We start from the raw sequence: 16,135 nt of genomic DNA, 5'->3' as shown, positions 1-16,135 counted from the left end.
GTACATCCCCATATATATGTATGGAGTGGAGTATACAACTGAAAAGAAACTTTGTGTTCCCAACAAGATATGTGAAGGTCGGCTTTCACACACAATTATCTCTCAGATCTGAGCATGTGGAGAGTCGTTCGTTCATCTAGCACAAAGGGAACCGGTTGCAGGAGAAAGTTTTACTCTGGTTTTTCAGTGTGTTTAATTGTGCCGGTTTGATGTTCCTGCAGTATACACTGTTAAACCGAGTTTGAGCAAGTACCTCCCCATATATATGAATGGAGTGGAGTTCGAAACTGAAAAATATCTTTGTGTTCCCAACAAGCTAGGTGAAGTTCGGCTTTAACACACAATTATCTCTCAGAACTGAGCATTTGGGGAGAATTTTTTTCACGTAGCACAAAGGGAACAAGTTGCAGGGGAAACTTTTACTCTAGTTTCTCACTGTGTTTCTTAGTGCCGGTTTGAAGTTCCTGCAGTTTTCACTGTAAAACCGAGTTGGAGCTATTACCTCCACATATATATGTATGGATTGGAGTTTGCAACTGAAACTAAACTTTGTGTTCCCAACAAGCTAGGTGAAGGACGGTTTCACACACACTTATCTCTCAGAACTGAGCATATCTTGAGACGTTCTATCATTTAGCTAAACTGGAACGGGAAGCAAGGGAAACTATTACTCTAAATTCTCACTTGTTTCCCAGTGCCGTTTTGAATTTCCTGCAGTTTTCACTGTAAAACCGAGTTAGAGCTAATACCTCCCTATATATATTTATGGAGTGGTGTTTGCAACTGAAAAGGAAATTTGTGTTCCCAACAAGACAGGTGAAGGTCGGCTTTCACACACACGTATATCTCAGAATTGAGCATGTGGAGTGAAGATCGTTCATCTAGCTCAAATTGAACAGGAAGGAGGAGAAACTTTTACTCTGGTGTCTCACTGTGTTTCCTTGTGCCGGTTTGAATTTCCTGCAGTTTTCAATGTAATACCGAGTTGAATCTAGTACCTCCCCATATATATGTATGGAGTTGTGTTTGCAACTGTTAAGAAACTTTGTGTTCCCAACAAGCTAGGTGAAGGACGGCTTTCACACACACTTATCTGTCAGAACTGAGCATGTGGAGAGACGTTCGTTCATCTAGCACAAAGGGAACGGTTTGTTGGAGAAACTTTACTCTGGTTTCTCAGTGTGTTTCCTAGTGCCTTTTTGAATTTCCTGCTGTTTTCACTGTAAAACCGAGGTGGAGCTAGTACTTCCCCATATATATGTATGGAGTGGAGTATGCAAATGAAAAGAAACTTTGTGTTCCCAACAATCTAGTTGAAGGACGGCTTTAACACAAACTTATCTCTGAGAAGTGAGCATGTGGAGAGACGTTCATTCATTTAGCTCAAAGGGAACACTAAGCATGAGAAACATTTACTCTATTTTCTCACTGTGTTTTCTAGTGCCGGTTTGAAGTTCCTGCAGTTTTCACTGTAAAACCGAGTTGGAGCTAGTACCACCACATATATATTTATGGAGTGCAGTTAGCAAGTGAAAAGAAACTTTGTGTTCCCAACAAGCAAGGTGAAGTACTGCGTTCACATACACTTATCTCTCAGAACTTAGCATGAGGAGAGTCTTTTGTTCATCTTGCACAAAGGGAACGGGTTTCAGGAGAAACTTTATCTATGGTTTCTCAGATTGTTTCCTAGTTCCGGTTTGAAGTTCCTGCAGTTTTCACTGTAAAAGCGAGTTGGGGCTAGTACCTCCCCATATATATGTATGGAGTGGAGTATGCAACTGAAAAGAATCTTTGTGTTCCCAACAAGATATGTGAAGGATGGCTTTCACACACACGTATCTCTCAGAACTGAGCATGTTGAGAGAAGTTCTTTCATCTAGCTCAAAGGGAACGGGAAGCAAGACAATCTATTACACTGGATTCACACTGTGTTTCTTAGTGCCGGTTTGAAGTTCCTGCAGTTTTCACTGTAAAATCGAGTTGGAGCTAGTACCTCCCCATATATATGTATGGAGTGGAGTTTGCAAGTGAAAAGAAAGTTTGAGTTCCCAACAAGCTATGTGAAGGACTGCTTACATACACACTTTTCTCTCAGAACTTAGCATGAGTAGAGTTGTTCGTTCATTTTGCAAAAAGGGAACGGGTTGCAGGAGAAACTTTTTCTCTGTTTTCTAAGTTTGTTTCCTAGTTCCGGTTTGAAGTTCCTGCAGTTTTCACTGTAAAACCGAGTTGGGGCTAGTACCTCCCCATATATATTTATTGAGTGGAGTTTGCAACTGAAAAGAAACTTTGTGTTCCCAACAAGATAGATGAAGGACGGCTTTCAAACACACGTATATCTCAGAACTGAGCATGTGGAGAGAAGTTCGTTCGTTTAGCACAAAGGGAATGTTTTGCAAGAGAAACTATTACTGTGTTATCTTAGTGTGTTTCCTAGTGCCGGGTTGAAGTTCCTGCAGTTTTCACTGTAAAACCGAGTTGGAGCAAGTACCTCCACATATATATGTATGGAGTGGAGTTGGCAACTTAAAAGAAACTTTGTTTTCCCAACATGCTAGATGAAGTACGGCTTTCACACACACCTATCTCTCAGATCTGAGCATTTGGAGACTCGTTGGTTCATCTAGCACAAAGGGAACGGGTTGCAGGGGAATCTTTTACTCTGGTTTCTCAGTTTGTTTCCTTGTTCCGGTTTGAAGTTACTGCAGTTTTCACTGTAAAATCGAGTTGGTGCTTGTACCACCCCATATATATTTATGGAGTAGAGTTTGCAAATGAAAACAAACTTTGTGTTCCCAACAAGATAGGTGAAGTTTGGCTTTCACACACACGTATCTCTCAGAACTGAGCATGTGGAGAGAAGTTCGTTCATCTAGCTCAAAGGGAACGGGAAGCAGGAGAAACTATTACACTGGATTCTCACTGTGTTTCCTAGTGCCGGTTTGAAGTTCCTGCAGTTTTCACTGTAAAATCGAGTTGGAGCTAGTACCTCCCCATATATATGTATGGAGTGGAGTTTGCAAGTGAAAAGAAAGTTTGAGTTCCCAACAAGCTATGTGAAGGACTGCTTACATACACACATTTCTCTCAGAACTGAGCATGAGTAGAGTTGTTCATTCATCTTGCACAAAGGGAACGGGTTGCAGGAGAAACTTTTTCTCTGTTTTCTAAGTTTGTTTCCTAGTTCCGGTTTGAAGTTCCTCCAGTTTTCACTGTAAAACCGAGTTGGGGCTAGAACCTCCCCATATATATTTATTGAGTGGAGTTTGCAACTGAAAAGAAACTTTGTGTTCCCAACAACATAGATGAAGGACGGCTTTCACACACACTTATCTCTCAGAACTGAGCATGTGGAGAAATGTTCGTTCATTTAGCACAAAGGGAACCGGTTGCAGGATAATCTTTTACTCTGTTTTCTCAGTGTGTTTCCTAGTGCCGTTTTGAAGTTTCTGCAGTATTCACTGTTAAACGGAGTTGAGCTAGTACCTCCCCATATATATGAATGGAGTGGAGTTTAAACTGAAAGGCAACTTTGTGTTCCCAATAATATAGATGAAGGACGGCTTTCACACACACTGATCTCTTATAACTGAGCATGTGGAAAGAAGTTTGTTCACCTAGCACAAAGGGAACAGGTTGCAGCAGAAAGTTTTACTCTGGTTTCTCACTGTGTTTCCTCGTGCCGGTTTGAAATTCCTGCAGTTTTCACTGTAAAACAGAGTTGGATCTGGTACCTCCCCGTATATATGTATGGAGTGGGGTTTGCAACGGAAAAGAATCTTTGTGTTCCCAACAAGCTAGGTGAAGGATGGCTTTCACACACACTTAACTTTCAGAACTGGGCATGTGGAGAGACGTTCGTTCATCAAGCACAAAGGGAATGGTTTGCTGGAGAAACTTTTACTCTGGTATCTCGGTGTGTTTCCCAGTGCCATTTTGAAGTTCCTACAGTTTTCACTGTAAAACCGAGTTGGAGCTTGTACCTCCCCTTATATATGTATGGATTGGATTTTGCTACTGAAAAGAAACTTTGTGTTCCCATCAAGCAATGTGAAGAACGGCTTTCACACACACTTATCTCTCAGAACTGAGCATGTGGAGGGTCGTTCGTTCATCTAACACAAATGGAACTGGTTGCAGGGGAATCTGTTACTCTGGATTCTCAGTTTCTTTCCTAGTTCCGGTTTGAATTTCCTACAGTTTTCACTGTAAAACCGAGTTGGAGCTACTACCTCGCCATATATATGTATGGAGTGGAGTTGGCAACGTAAAAGAAACTTTGTGTTCCCAACAAGCTAGGTGAAGGACGGCTTTCACACACACTTAACTCTCAGAACTGAGCATGTGGAGAGTCGTTCGTTCATCTAGCACAAATGGAATGGGTTGCAGGAGAAATTTTAACTCTGGTTTCTCAGTGTGTTTCCTATTGCCGGTTTGATGTTCCTGCAGTTTTCACTGTAAAACCGAGTTGGAGCTAGTACCTCCCCACATATATGAATGTAATGGAGTTTGAAACTTAAAAGAAACTTTGTGTTCCCAATAAGATAGGTGAAGGACGGCTTTCACACACACTGATCTCTTAGAACTGAGCATGTGGAGAGAAGTTGGTTCACCTAGCACAAAGGGAACATGATGTAGGAGAAACTTTTACTCTGGTTTATCACTGTGTTTCCTAGTGCCGGTTTGAAGTTCCTGCAGTTTTCACTGTAAAAACTTGTTGGATCTGGTACCTCCCCTAATATATGTATGGATTGGAGTTTGCAAAGGAAAAGAAACTTTGTGTTCCCAACAAGCTATGTAAAGGACGGCTTTCACACACTCTTAACTCTCAGAACTGGGCATGTGGAGAGACTTTCGTTCATCAAGCACAAAGGGAATGGGTTGCTGGAGAAACTTTTACTCTGGTTTCACGGTGTGTTTCCTAGTGCCGTTTTGAAGTTCCTACTTTTTTCACTGTAAAACCGATTTGGAGCTTGTACCTCCCCATATGTATGTATGGAGTGGAGTTTGCAACTGAAAGAAATTTTGTGTTCCCAACAAGCAAGGTGAAGAACGGCTTTCACACAGAATTATCTCTCAGAACTGAGCAGGTGGAAAGACGTTCGTTCATGTAGCACAAAGGGAACGGGTTGTAGGAGAAACATTTACTCTGGTTTCTCAGTGTGTTTCCTAGTGCCGGTTTGAAATTCCTACATTTTTCACTGTAAAACCGACTTGGAGCTGGTACCTCCTCATGTATATGTATGGATTGGAGTTTGCAACTGAAAAGAAACTTTGTGTTCCAAACGAGCTTGGTGTAGGATGGCTTTCACACACACTTATCTCTCATAACTGAGCATGTGGAGAGTCTTTTGTTCACTAGTACCAAGGGAACACTTTGCCGGAGAAACTTTTACTCTGCTTCTCACTGTGTTTCCTAGTGCCGGTTTGAAGTTCCTGCAGTTTTCACTGTAAAACCGAGTTGGAGCTATTACCTCCCCATATATATGTATGGAGTGGAGTTTGCACCTGAAAATAAACTTTGTGTTCTCAACAAGCTAGGTGAAGGACGGCTTTCAAACACACTTATCTCTCAGAACTGACCATGAGGAGAGACGTTCGATCATTTAGCTCAAAGGGAACGGGATGCAGGAGAAACTTACTCTATATTCTCACTGTGTTTCCTAGTGCCGGTATGATATTCCTATAGTTTTCACTGTAAAAGCGAGTTGGAGCTGGTACCTCCCCATATATATGTATGGATTGGAGTTTGCTACTGAAAACAAACTTTGTGTTCCCATCAAGTGATGTGAAGAACGGCATTCACAAACAATTATCTCTCAGAACTGAGCATGAGGAGAGTCGTTTGTTCATCTTGCACAAAGGGAACGGGTTGCAGGGGAAACTTTTACTCTGGTTTCTCAGTTTGTTTCCTAGTTCCGGTTTGAAGTTCCTGCAGTTTTCACTGTAGAACCGAGTTGGAGTTAGTACCTCCCCATATATATTTATGGAGTGGAGTTTGCAACTGAAAAGAAACTTTGTGTTCCCAACAAGATAGATGAAGAACGGCTTTCACACACACATATCTCTCAGAACTGAGCATGAGGATATAAGTTCGTTCATTTAACACAAAGGGAACGGGTTGCAGGAGGAACTATTACTCTGTTTTCTCAGTGTGTTTCCTAGTGCCGGGTTGAAGTTCCTGCAGTTTTCACTGTAAAACCGGGTTGGAGCTTGTACCTCCCCATATATATGTATGGAGTGGAGTTGGCAACTTAAAAGAAACTTTGTGTTCCCAAAATGCTAGGTGAAGGACGGGTTTCACACACACTTATCTCTCAGAACAGAGCATTTGGAGACTCGTTCGTTCATCTAACACAAATGGAACGGGTTGCAGGGGAATCTTTTACTCTGGATTCTCAGTTTCTTTCCTAGTTCCGGTTTGAATTTCCTGCAGTTTTCACTGCAAAATCGAGTTGGAGCTAGTACCTCCCCATATATATTTATGCAGTGGAGTTTGCAACTGAAAAGAAACTTTGTGTTCCCAACAAGATAGGTGAAGGACGGCTTTCACACTCACGTATCTCTCAGAACTGAGCATGTGGAGAGAAGTTCGTTCATCTAGCTCAAAAGGAACGGGAAGCAGGAGAAACTATTACTCTGGTTTCTCACTGTGTTTCCTAGTGCCGGTTTGAAGTTCCTGCATTTTTCACTGTAAAACCGTGTTGGAGCTAGTGCCTCCCTTTATATATGTATGGAGTGCCGTTAGCAACGTAAAAGTAACATTGTGTTCCCAACAAGATAAGTGAAGGACGGCAATCACACACACTTATCTCTCAGAAATGAGCATGTGGAGAGTCGTTCGTTAATCTAGCACAAACAGAATGGGTTGCTGTTGAAACTTTTACTGGTTTCTCAGTGTGTTTCCTAGTGCCGGTTTGAACTTCCTACAGTTATCCCTGTAAAACCGAGTTGGAGCTAGGATCTCCCCATATATATGTATGGAGTGGCGTTTCCAACTGAAATGAAACTATGTGTTCCCAAAAAGCTAGGTGAATTACTCCTTTCACACACACTTATCTCTCAGACCTGAGCATGTGGAGAGTCGTTCGTTCATCTAGCACAAATGGAATGGGTTGCAGGAGAAACTTAAACTCTGTCTTCTCAGTGTATTTCCTAGTGCCGGTTTGATGTTCCTGCAGTTTTCACTGTAAAACCGAGTTGGAGCTAGTACCTCCCCACATATATGAATGTAACGGTGTTTGAAACTGAAAAGAAACTTAGTGTTCCCAACAAGATAGGTGAAAGACGGCTTTCACACACACTTATCTCTCAGAACTGAGCATGTGGAGAGTCGTTCGTTCACTAGCACAAAGGGAACAGTTTGCAGGAGAAACTTTTACTCTGGTTCTCACTGTGTTTCCTAGTGCCAGTTTGAAGTTCCTGCAGTTTTCACTGTAAAACCGAGTTGGAGCTATTACCTCCCCATATATATGTATGGAGTGGAGTTTGCAACTGAAAAAAAACCTTGTGTTCCCAACAAGCTAGGTAAAGGATGGCTTCACACACACTTATCTCTCAGAACTGAGCATGTGGTGAGACGTACTATCATTTAGCTCAACTGGAACGGGAAACAAGGGAAACTATTACTCTAAATTCTCACTTGTTTCCCAGTGCCGTTTTGAATTTCCTGCAGTTTTCACTGTAAAACCGAGTTAGAGCTAATACCTCCCCATATATATTTATGGAGTGGTGTTTGCAACTGAAAAGAAAATTTGTGTTCCCAACAAGATAGGTGAAGGTCGGCTTTCACACACACGTATATCTCAGAATTGAGCATGGAGAGTGAAGTTCGTTCATCTAGCTCAAATTGAACAGGAAGCAGGAGAAACTTTTACTCTGGTGTCTCACTGTGTTTCCTTGTGCCGGTTTGAATTTCCTGCAGTTTTCACTGTAAAACCGAGTTGAAGCTAGTACCTCCCATATATATGTATGGAGTTGTTTTTGCAACTGTTAAGAAACTTTGTGTTCCCAACAAGCTAGGTGAAGGACGGCTTTCACACACACTTATCTGTCAGAACTGAGCATGTGGAGAGACGTTCGTTCATCTAGCACAAAAGGAACGGTTTGTAGGAGAAACTTTTACTCTGGTTTCTCAGTGTGTTTCCTAGTGCCTTTTTGAATTTCCTGCTGTTTTCACTGTAAAACCGTGTTGGAGCTAGTACTTCCCCATATATATGTATGGAGTGGAGTATGCAAATTAAAAGAAACTTTGTGTTCCCAACAATCTAGTTGAAGGACGGCTTTAACACAAACTTATCTCTGAGAACTGAGCATGTGGAGAGACTTTCATTCATTTAGCTCAAAGGGAACACTAAGCATGAGAAACATTTACTCAATTTTCTCACTGTGTTTTCTAGTGCCGGTTTGAAGTTCCTGCAGTTTTCACTGTAAAACCGAGTTGGAGCTAGTACCTCCCCATATATATGTATGGAGTGGAGTTTGCAAGTGAAAAGAAACTTTGTGTTCCCAACAAGCAAGGTGAAGTACTGCGTTCACATACACTTATCTCTCAGAACTTAGCATGAGGAGAGTCTTTTGTTCATCTTGCACAATGTGAACGGGTTTCAGGAGAAACTTTATCTCTGGTTTCTCAGTTTGTTTCCTAGTTCCGGTTTGAAGTTCCTGCAGTTTTCACTGTAAAACCGAGTTGGGGCTAGTACCTCCCCATATATATTTATTGAGTGGAGTTTGCAACTGAAAAGAAACTTTGTGTTCCCAACAAGATAGATGAAGGACGGCTTTCAAACACACGTATATCTCAGAACTGAGCATGTGGAGAGAAGTTCGTTCGTTTAGCACAAAGGGAACATTTTGCAAGAGAAACTATTACTGTGTTATCTTAGTGTGTTTCCTAGTGCCGGGTTGAAGTTCCTGCAGTTTTCACTGTAAAACCGAGTTGGAGCAAGTACCTCCACATATATATGTATGGAGTGGAGTTGGCAAATTAAAAGGATCTTTGTTTTCCCAACATGTTAGATGAAGTACGGCTTTCACACACAGTTATCTCTCAGATCTGAGCATTTGGAGACTCGTTGGTTCATCTAGCACAAAGGGAACGTGTTGCAGGGGAATCTTTTACTCTGGTTTCTCAGTTTGTTTCCTAGTTCCGGTTTGAAGTTCCTGCAGTTTTCACTGTAAAACCGAGTTGGGGCTAGAACTTCCCCATATATATTTATTGAGTGGAGTTTGCAACTGAAAAGAAACTTTGTGTTCCCAACAACATAGATGAAGGACAGCTTTCACACACACTTATCTCTCAGAACTGAGCATGTGGAGAGATGTTCGTTCATTTAGCACAAAGGGAACCGGTTGCAGGATAATCTTTTCTCTGTTTTCTCAGTGTGTTTCCTAGTGCCGTTTTGAAGTTTCTGCAGTATTCACTGTTAAACCGAGTTGAGCTAGTACCTCCCCATATATATGAATGGAGTGGAGTATAAACTGGAAAGCAACTTTGTGTTCCCAATAAGGTAGATGAAGGACGGCTTTCACACACACTGATCTCTTAGAACTGAGCATGTGGAAAGAAGTTTTTTCACCTAGCACAAAGGGAACAGGTTGCAGGAGAAAATTTTACTCTGGTTTCTCAGTGTGTTTCCTCGTGCCGGTTTGAAATTCCTGCAGTTTTCACTGTAAAACAGAGTTGGATCTGGTACGTCCCAGTATATATGTATGGAGTGGGGTTTGCAACGGAAAAGAAACTTTGTGTTCCCAACAAGCTAGGTGAAGGATGGCTTTCACACACACTTAAATTTCAGAACTGGGCATGTGGAGAGACGTTCGTTCATCAAGCACAAAGGGAATGGTTTGCTGGAGAAACTTTTACTCTGGTTTCTCGGTGTGTTTCCTAGTGCCATTTTGAAGTTCCTACAGTTTTCACTGTAAAACCGAGTTGGAGCTACTACCTCGCCATATATATGTATGGAGTGGAGTTGGCAACGTAAAAGAAACTTTGTGTTCCCAACAAGCTAGGTGAAGGACGGCTTTCACACACACTTAACTCTCAGAACTGAGCATGTGGAGAGTCGTTCGTTCATCTAGCACAAATGGAATGGGTTGCAGGAGAAATTTTAACTCTGGTTTCTCAGTGTGTTTCCTATTGCCGGTTTGATGTTCCTGCAGTTTTCACTGTAAAACCGAGTTGGAGCTAGTACCTCCCCACATATATGAATGTAATGGAGTTTGAAACTTAAAAGAAACTTTGTGTTCCCAATAAGGTAGGTGAAGGACGGCTTTCACACACACTGATCTCTTAGAACTGAGCATGTGGAGAGATGTTGGTTCACCTAGCACAAAAGGAACAGGATGTAGGAGAAACTTTTACTCTGTTTTATCACTGTGTTTCCTAGTGCCGGTTTGAAGTTCCTGCAGTTTTCACTGTAAAAACTTGTTGGATCTGGTACCTCCCCTAATATATGTATGGATTGGAGTTTGCAAAGGAAAAGAAACTTTGTGTTCCCAACAACCTATGTGAAGGACGGCTTTCACACACTCTTAACTCTCAGAACTGGACATGTGGAGAGACGTTCGTTCATCAAGCACAAAGGGAATGGGTTGCTGGAGAAACATTTACTCTGGTTTCACGGTGTGTTTCCTAGTGCCGTTTTGAAGTTCCTACTTTTTTCACTGTAAAACCGAGTTGGAGCTTGTACCTCCCCATATGTATGTATGGAGTGGAGTTTGCAACTGAAAGAAACTTTGTGTTCCCAACAAGCAAGGTGAAGAACGGCTTTCACACAGAATTATCTCTCAGAACTGAGCAGGTGGAAAGACGTTCGTTCATGTAGCACAAAGGGAACGGGTTGTAGGAGAAACATTTACTCTTGTTTCTCAGTGTGTTTCCTAGTGCCGGTTTGAAATTCCTACATTTTTCACTGTAAAACCGACTTGGAGCTGGTACCTCCTCATGTATATGTATGGATTGGAGTTTGCAACTGAAAAGAAACTTTGTGTTCCAAACGAGCTTGGTGTAGGACGGCTTTCACACACACTTATCTCTCATAACTGAGCATGTGGAGAGTCTTTTGTTCACTAGTACCAAGGGAACACTTTGCCGGAGAAACTTTTACTCTGCTTCTCACTGTGTTTCCTAGTGCCGGTTTGAAGTTCCTGCAGTTTTCACTGTAAAACCGAGTTGGAGCTATTACCTCCCCATATATATGTATGGAGTGGAGTTTGCACCTGAAAATAAACTTTGTGTTCTCAACAAGCTAGGTGAAGGATGGCTTTCAAACACACTTATCTCTCAGAACTGAGCATGAGGAGAGACGTTCGATCATTTAGCTCAAAGGGAACGGGATGCAGGAGAAACTTACTCTATATTCTCACTGTGTTTCCTAGTGCCGGTATGATATTCCTACAGTTTTCACTGTAAAAGCGAGTTGGAGCTGGTACCTCCCCATATATATGTATGGATTGGAGTTTGCTACTGAAAAGAAACTTTGTGTTCCCATCAAGCGATGTGAAGAACCGCATTCACAAACAATTATATCTCAGAACTGAGCATGAGGAGAGTCGTTTGTTCATCTTGCACAAAGGGAACGGGTTGCAGGGGAAACTTTTACTCTGGTTTCTCAGTTTGTTTCCTAGTTCCGGTTTGAAGTTCCTGCAGTTTTCACTGTAAAACCGAGTTGGAGTTAGTACCTCCCCATATATATTTATGGAGTGGAGTTTGCAACTGAAAAGAAACTTTGTGTTCCCAACAAGATAGATGAAGAACAGCTTTCACACACACATATCTCTCAGAACTGAGCATGAGGATATAAGTTCGTTCATTTAACACAAAGGGAACGGGTTGCAGGAGGAACTATTACTCTGTTTTCTCAGTGTGTTTCCTAGTGCCGGGTTGAAGTTCCTGCAGTTTTCACTGTAAAACCGGGTTGGAGCTTGTACCTCCCCATATATATGTATGGAGGGGAGTTGGCAACTTAAAAGAAACTTTGTGTTCCCAAAATGCTAGTTGAAGGACGGGTTTCACACACACTTATCTCTCAGAACAGATCATTTGGAGACTCGTTCGTTCATCTAGCACAAATGGAACGGGTTGCAGGGGAATCTTTTACTCTGGATTCTCAGATTCTTTCCTAGTTCCGGTTTGAATTTCCTGCAGTTTTCACTGCAAAATCGAGTTGGAGCTAGTACCTCCCCATATATATTTATGCAGTGGAGTTTGCAACTGAAAAGAAACTTTGTGTTCCCAACAAGATAGGTGAAGGACGGCTTTCACACTCACGTATCTCTCAGAACTGAGCATGTGGAGAGAAGTTCGTTCATCTAGCTCAAAAGGAACGGGAAGCAGGAGAAACTATTACTCTGGTTTCTCACTGTGTTTCCTAGTGCCGGTTTGAAGTTCCTGCATTTTTCACTGTAAAACCGAGTTGGAGCTAGTGCCTCCCCTTATATATGTATGGAGTGCCGTTTGCAACGTAAAAGTAACATTGTGTTTCCAACAAGATAAGTGAAGGACGGCAATCACACACACTTATCTCTCAGAAATGAGCATGTGGAGAGTCGTTCGTTAATCTAGCACAAACAGAATGGGTTGCTGTTGAAACTTTTACTGGTTTCTCAGTGTGTTTCCTAGTGCCGGTTTGAACTTCCTACAGTTATCCCTGTAAAACCGAGTTGGAGCTAGGATCTCCCCATATATATGTATGGAGTGGCGTTTCCAACTGAAATGAAACTATGTGTTCCCAAAAAGCTAGGTGAATTACTCCTTTCACACACACTTATCTCTCAGACCTGAGCATGTGGAGAGTCGTTCGTTCATCTAGCACAAATGGAATGGGTTGCAGGAGAAACTTAAACTCTGTCTTCTCAGTGTGTTTCCTAGTGCCGGTTTGATGTTCCTGCAGTTTTCACTGTAAAACCGAGTTGGAGCTAGTACCTCCCCACATATATGAATGTAACGGTGTTTGAAACTGAAAAGAAACTTAGTGTTCCCAACAAGATAGGTGAAAGACGGCTTTCACACACACTTATCTCTCAGAAATGAGCATGTGGAGAGTCGTTCGTTCACTAGCACAAAGGGAACAGTTTGCAGGAGAAATTTTTACTCTGGTTCTCACTGTGTTTCCTAATGCCAGTTTGAAGTTCCTGCAGTTTTCACTGTAAAACCGAGTTGGAGCTATTACCTCCCCATATATATGTATGGAGTGGAGTTTGCAACTGAAAAAAAACTTTGTGTTCCCAACAAGCTAGGTAAAGGATGGCTTCACACACACTTATCTCTCAGAACTGAGCATGTGGTGAGACGTACTATCATTTAGCTCAACTGGAACGGGAAGCAAGGGAAACTATTACTCTAAATTCTCACTTGTTTCCCAGTGCCGTTTTTAATTTCCTGCAGTTTTCACTGTAAAACCGTGTTGGAGCTAGTACTTCCCCATATATATGTATGCAGTGGAGTATGCAAATGAAAAGAAACTTTGTGTTCCCAACAATCTAGTTGAAGGACGGCTTTAACACAAACTTATCTCTGAGAACTGAGCATGTGGAGAGACGTTCATTCATTTAACACAAAGGGAACACTAAGCATGAGAAACATTTACTCAATTTTCTCACTGTGTTTTCTAGTGCCGGTTTGAAGTTCCTGCAGTTTTCACTGTAAAACCGAGTTGGAGCTAGTACCTCCCCATATATATGTATGGAGTGGAGTTTGCAAGTGAAAAGAAACTTTGTGTTCCCAACAAGCAAGGTGAAGTACTGCGTTCACATACACTTATCTCTCAGAACTTAGCATGAGATGAGTGTTTTGTTCATCTTGCACAAAGTGAACGGGTTTCAGGAGAAACTTTATCTCTGGTTTCTCAGTTTGTTTCCTAGTTCCGGTTTGAAGTTCCTGCAGTTTTCACTGTAAAACCGAGTTGGGGCTAGTACCTCCCCATATATATGTATGGAGTGGAGTTTGCAACTGAAAAGAATCTTTGTGTTCCCAATAAGATATGTGAAGTATGGCTTTCACACACACGTATCTCTCAGAACTGAGCATGTGGAGAGAATTTCGTTCATCTAGCTCAAAGGGAACGGGAAGCAGGAGAATCTATTACACTGGAATCTCACTGTGTTTCTTAGTGCCGGTTTGAAGTTCCTGCAGTTTTCACTGTAAAATCGAGTTGGAGCTAGTACCTCCCCATATATATGTATGGAGTGGAGTTTGCAAGTGAAAAGAAAGTTTGAGTTCCCAACAAGCTATGTGAAGGACTGCTTACATACACACTTTTCTCTCAGAACTTAGCATGAGTAGAGTTGTTCGTTCATTTTGCACAAAGGGAACGGGTTGCAGGAGAAACTTTTTCTCTGTTTTCTAAGTTTGTTTCCTAGTTCTGGTTTGAAGTTCCTGCAGTTTTCACTGTAAAACCGAGTTGGGGCTAGTACCTCCCCATATATATTTATTGAGTGGAGTTTGCAACTGAAAAGAAACTTTGTGTTCCCAACAAGATAGATGAAGGACGGCTTTCAAACACACGTATATCTCAGAACTGAGCATGTGGAGAGAAGTTCGTTCGTTTAGCACAAAGGGAACTTTTTGCAAGAGAAACTATTACTGTGTTATCTTAGTGTGTTTCCTAGTGCCGGGTTGAAGTTCCTGCAGTTTTCACTGTAAAACCGAGTTGGAGCAAGTACCTCCACATATATATGTATGGAGTGGAGTTGGCAACTTAAAAGGATCTTTGTTTTCCCAACATGCTAGATGAAGTACGGCTTTCACACACAGTTATCTCTCAGATCTGAGCATTTGGAGACTCGTTGGTTCATCTAGCACAAAGGGAACGGGTTGCAGGGGAATCTTTTACTCTGGTTTCTCAGTTTGTTTCCTAGTTCCTGTTTGAAGTTCCTGCAGTTTTCACTGTAAAACCGAGTTGGGGCTAGAACCTCCCCATATATATTTATTGAGTGGAGTTTGCAACTGAAAAGAAACTTTGTGTTCCCAACAACATAGATGAAGGACAGCTTTCACACACACTTATCTCTCAGAACTGAGCATGTGGAGAGATGTTCGTTCATTTAGCACAAAGGGAACCGGTTGCAGGATAATCTTTTCTCTCTTTTCTCAGTGTGTTTCCTAGTGCCGTTTTGAAGTTTCTGCAGTATTCACTGTTAAACCGAGTTGAGCTAGTACCTCCCCATATATATGAATGGAGTGGAGTATAAACTGGAAAGCAACTTTGTGTTCCCAATAAGATAGATGAAGGACGTCTTTCACACACACTGATCTCTTAGAACTGAGCATGTGGAAAGAAGTTTGTTCACCTAGCACAAAGGGAACAGGTTGCAGGAGAAAGTTTTACTCTGGTTTCTCAGTGTGTTTCCTCGTGCCGGTTTGAAATTCCTGCAGTTTTCACTGTAAAACAGAGTTGGATCTGGTACGTCCCCGTATATATGTATGGAGTGGGGTTTGCAACGGAAAACAAACTTTGTGTTCCCAACAAGCTAGGTGAAGGACGGCTTTCACACACACTTAACTTTCAGAACTGGGCATGTGGAGAGACGTTCGTTCATCAAGCACAAAGGGAATGGTTTGCTGGAGAAACTTTTACTCTGGTTTCTCGGTGTGTTTCCTAGTGCCGTTTTGAAGTTCCTACAGTTTTCACTGTAAAACCGAGTTGGAGCTTGTACCTCCCCTTATATATGTATGGATTGGATTTGCTACTGAAAAGAAACATTGTGTTCCCATCAAGCAATGTGAAGAACGGCTTTCACACACACTAATCTCTCAGAACTGAGCATGTGGAGAGTCGTTCGTTCACTAGCACAAATATAACAGTTTGCACGAGAAACTTTTACTCTGGTTCTCACTGTGTTTCCTAGTGCCGGTTTGAAGTTCCTGCAGTTTTCACTGTAAAACCGAGTTGGAGCTACTACCTCGCCATATATATGTATGGAGTGGAGTTGGCAACGTAAAAGAAACTTTGTGTTCCCAACAAGCTAGGTGAAGGACGGCTTTCACACACACTTAACTCTCATAACTGAGCATGTGGAGAGTCTTTTGTTCACTAGTACCAAGGGAACACTTTGCCGGAGAAACTTTTACTCTGCTTCTCACTGTGTTTCCTATTGCCGGTTTGAAGTTCCTGCAGTTTTCACTGTAAAACCG

This window comes from Camelus bactrianus, chromosome 24 (genome assembly GCF_048773025.1).
Source record: "Camelus bactrianus isolate YW-2024 breed Bactrian camel chromosome 24, ASM4877302v1, whole genome shotgun sequence".
In the NCBI taxonomy this organism is placed as follows: domain Eukaryota; kingdom Metazoa; phylum Chordata; class Mammalia; order Artiodactyla; family Camelidae; genus Camelus; species Camelus bactrianus.
Note: the sequence above shows the minus strand (reverse complement) of the source record.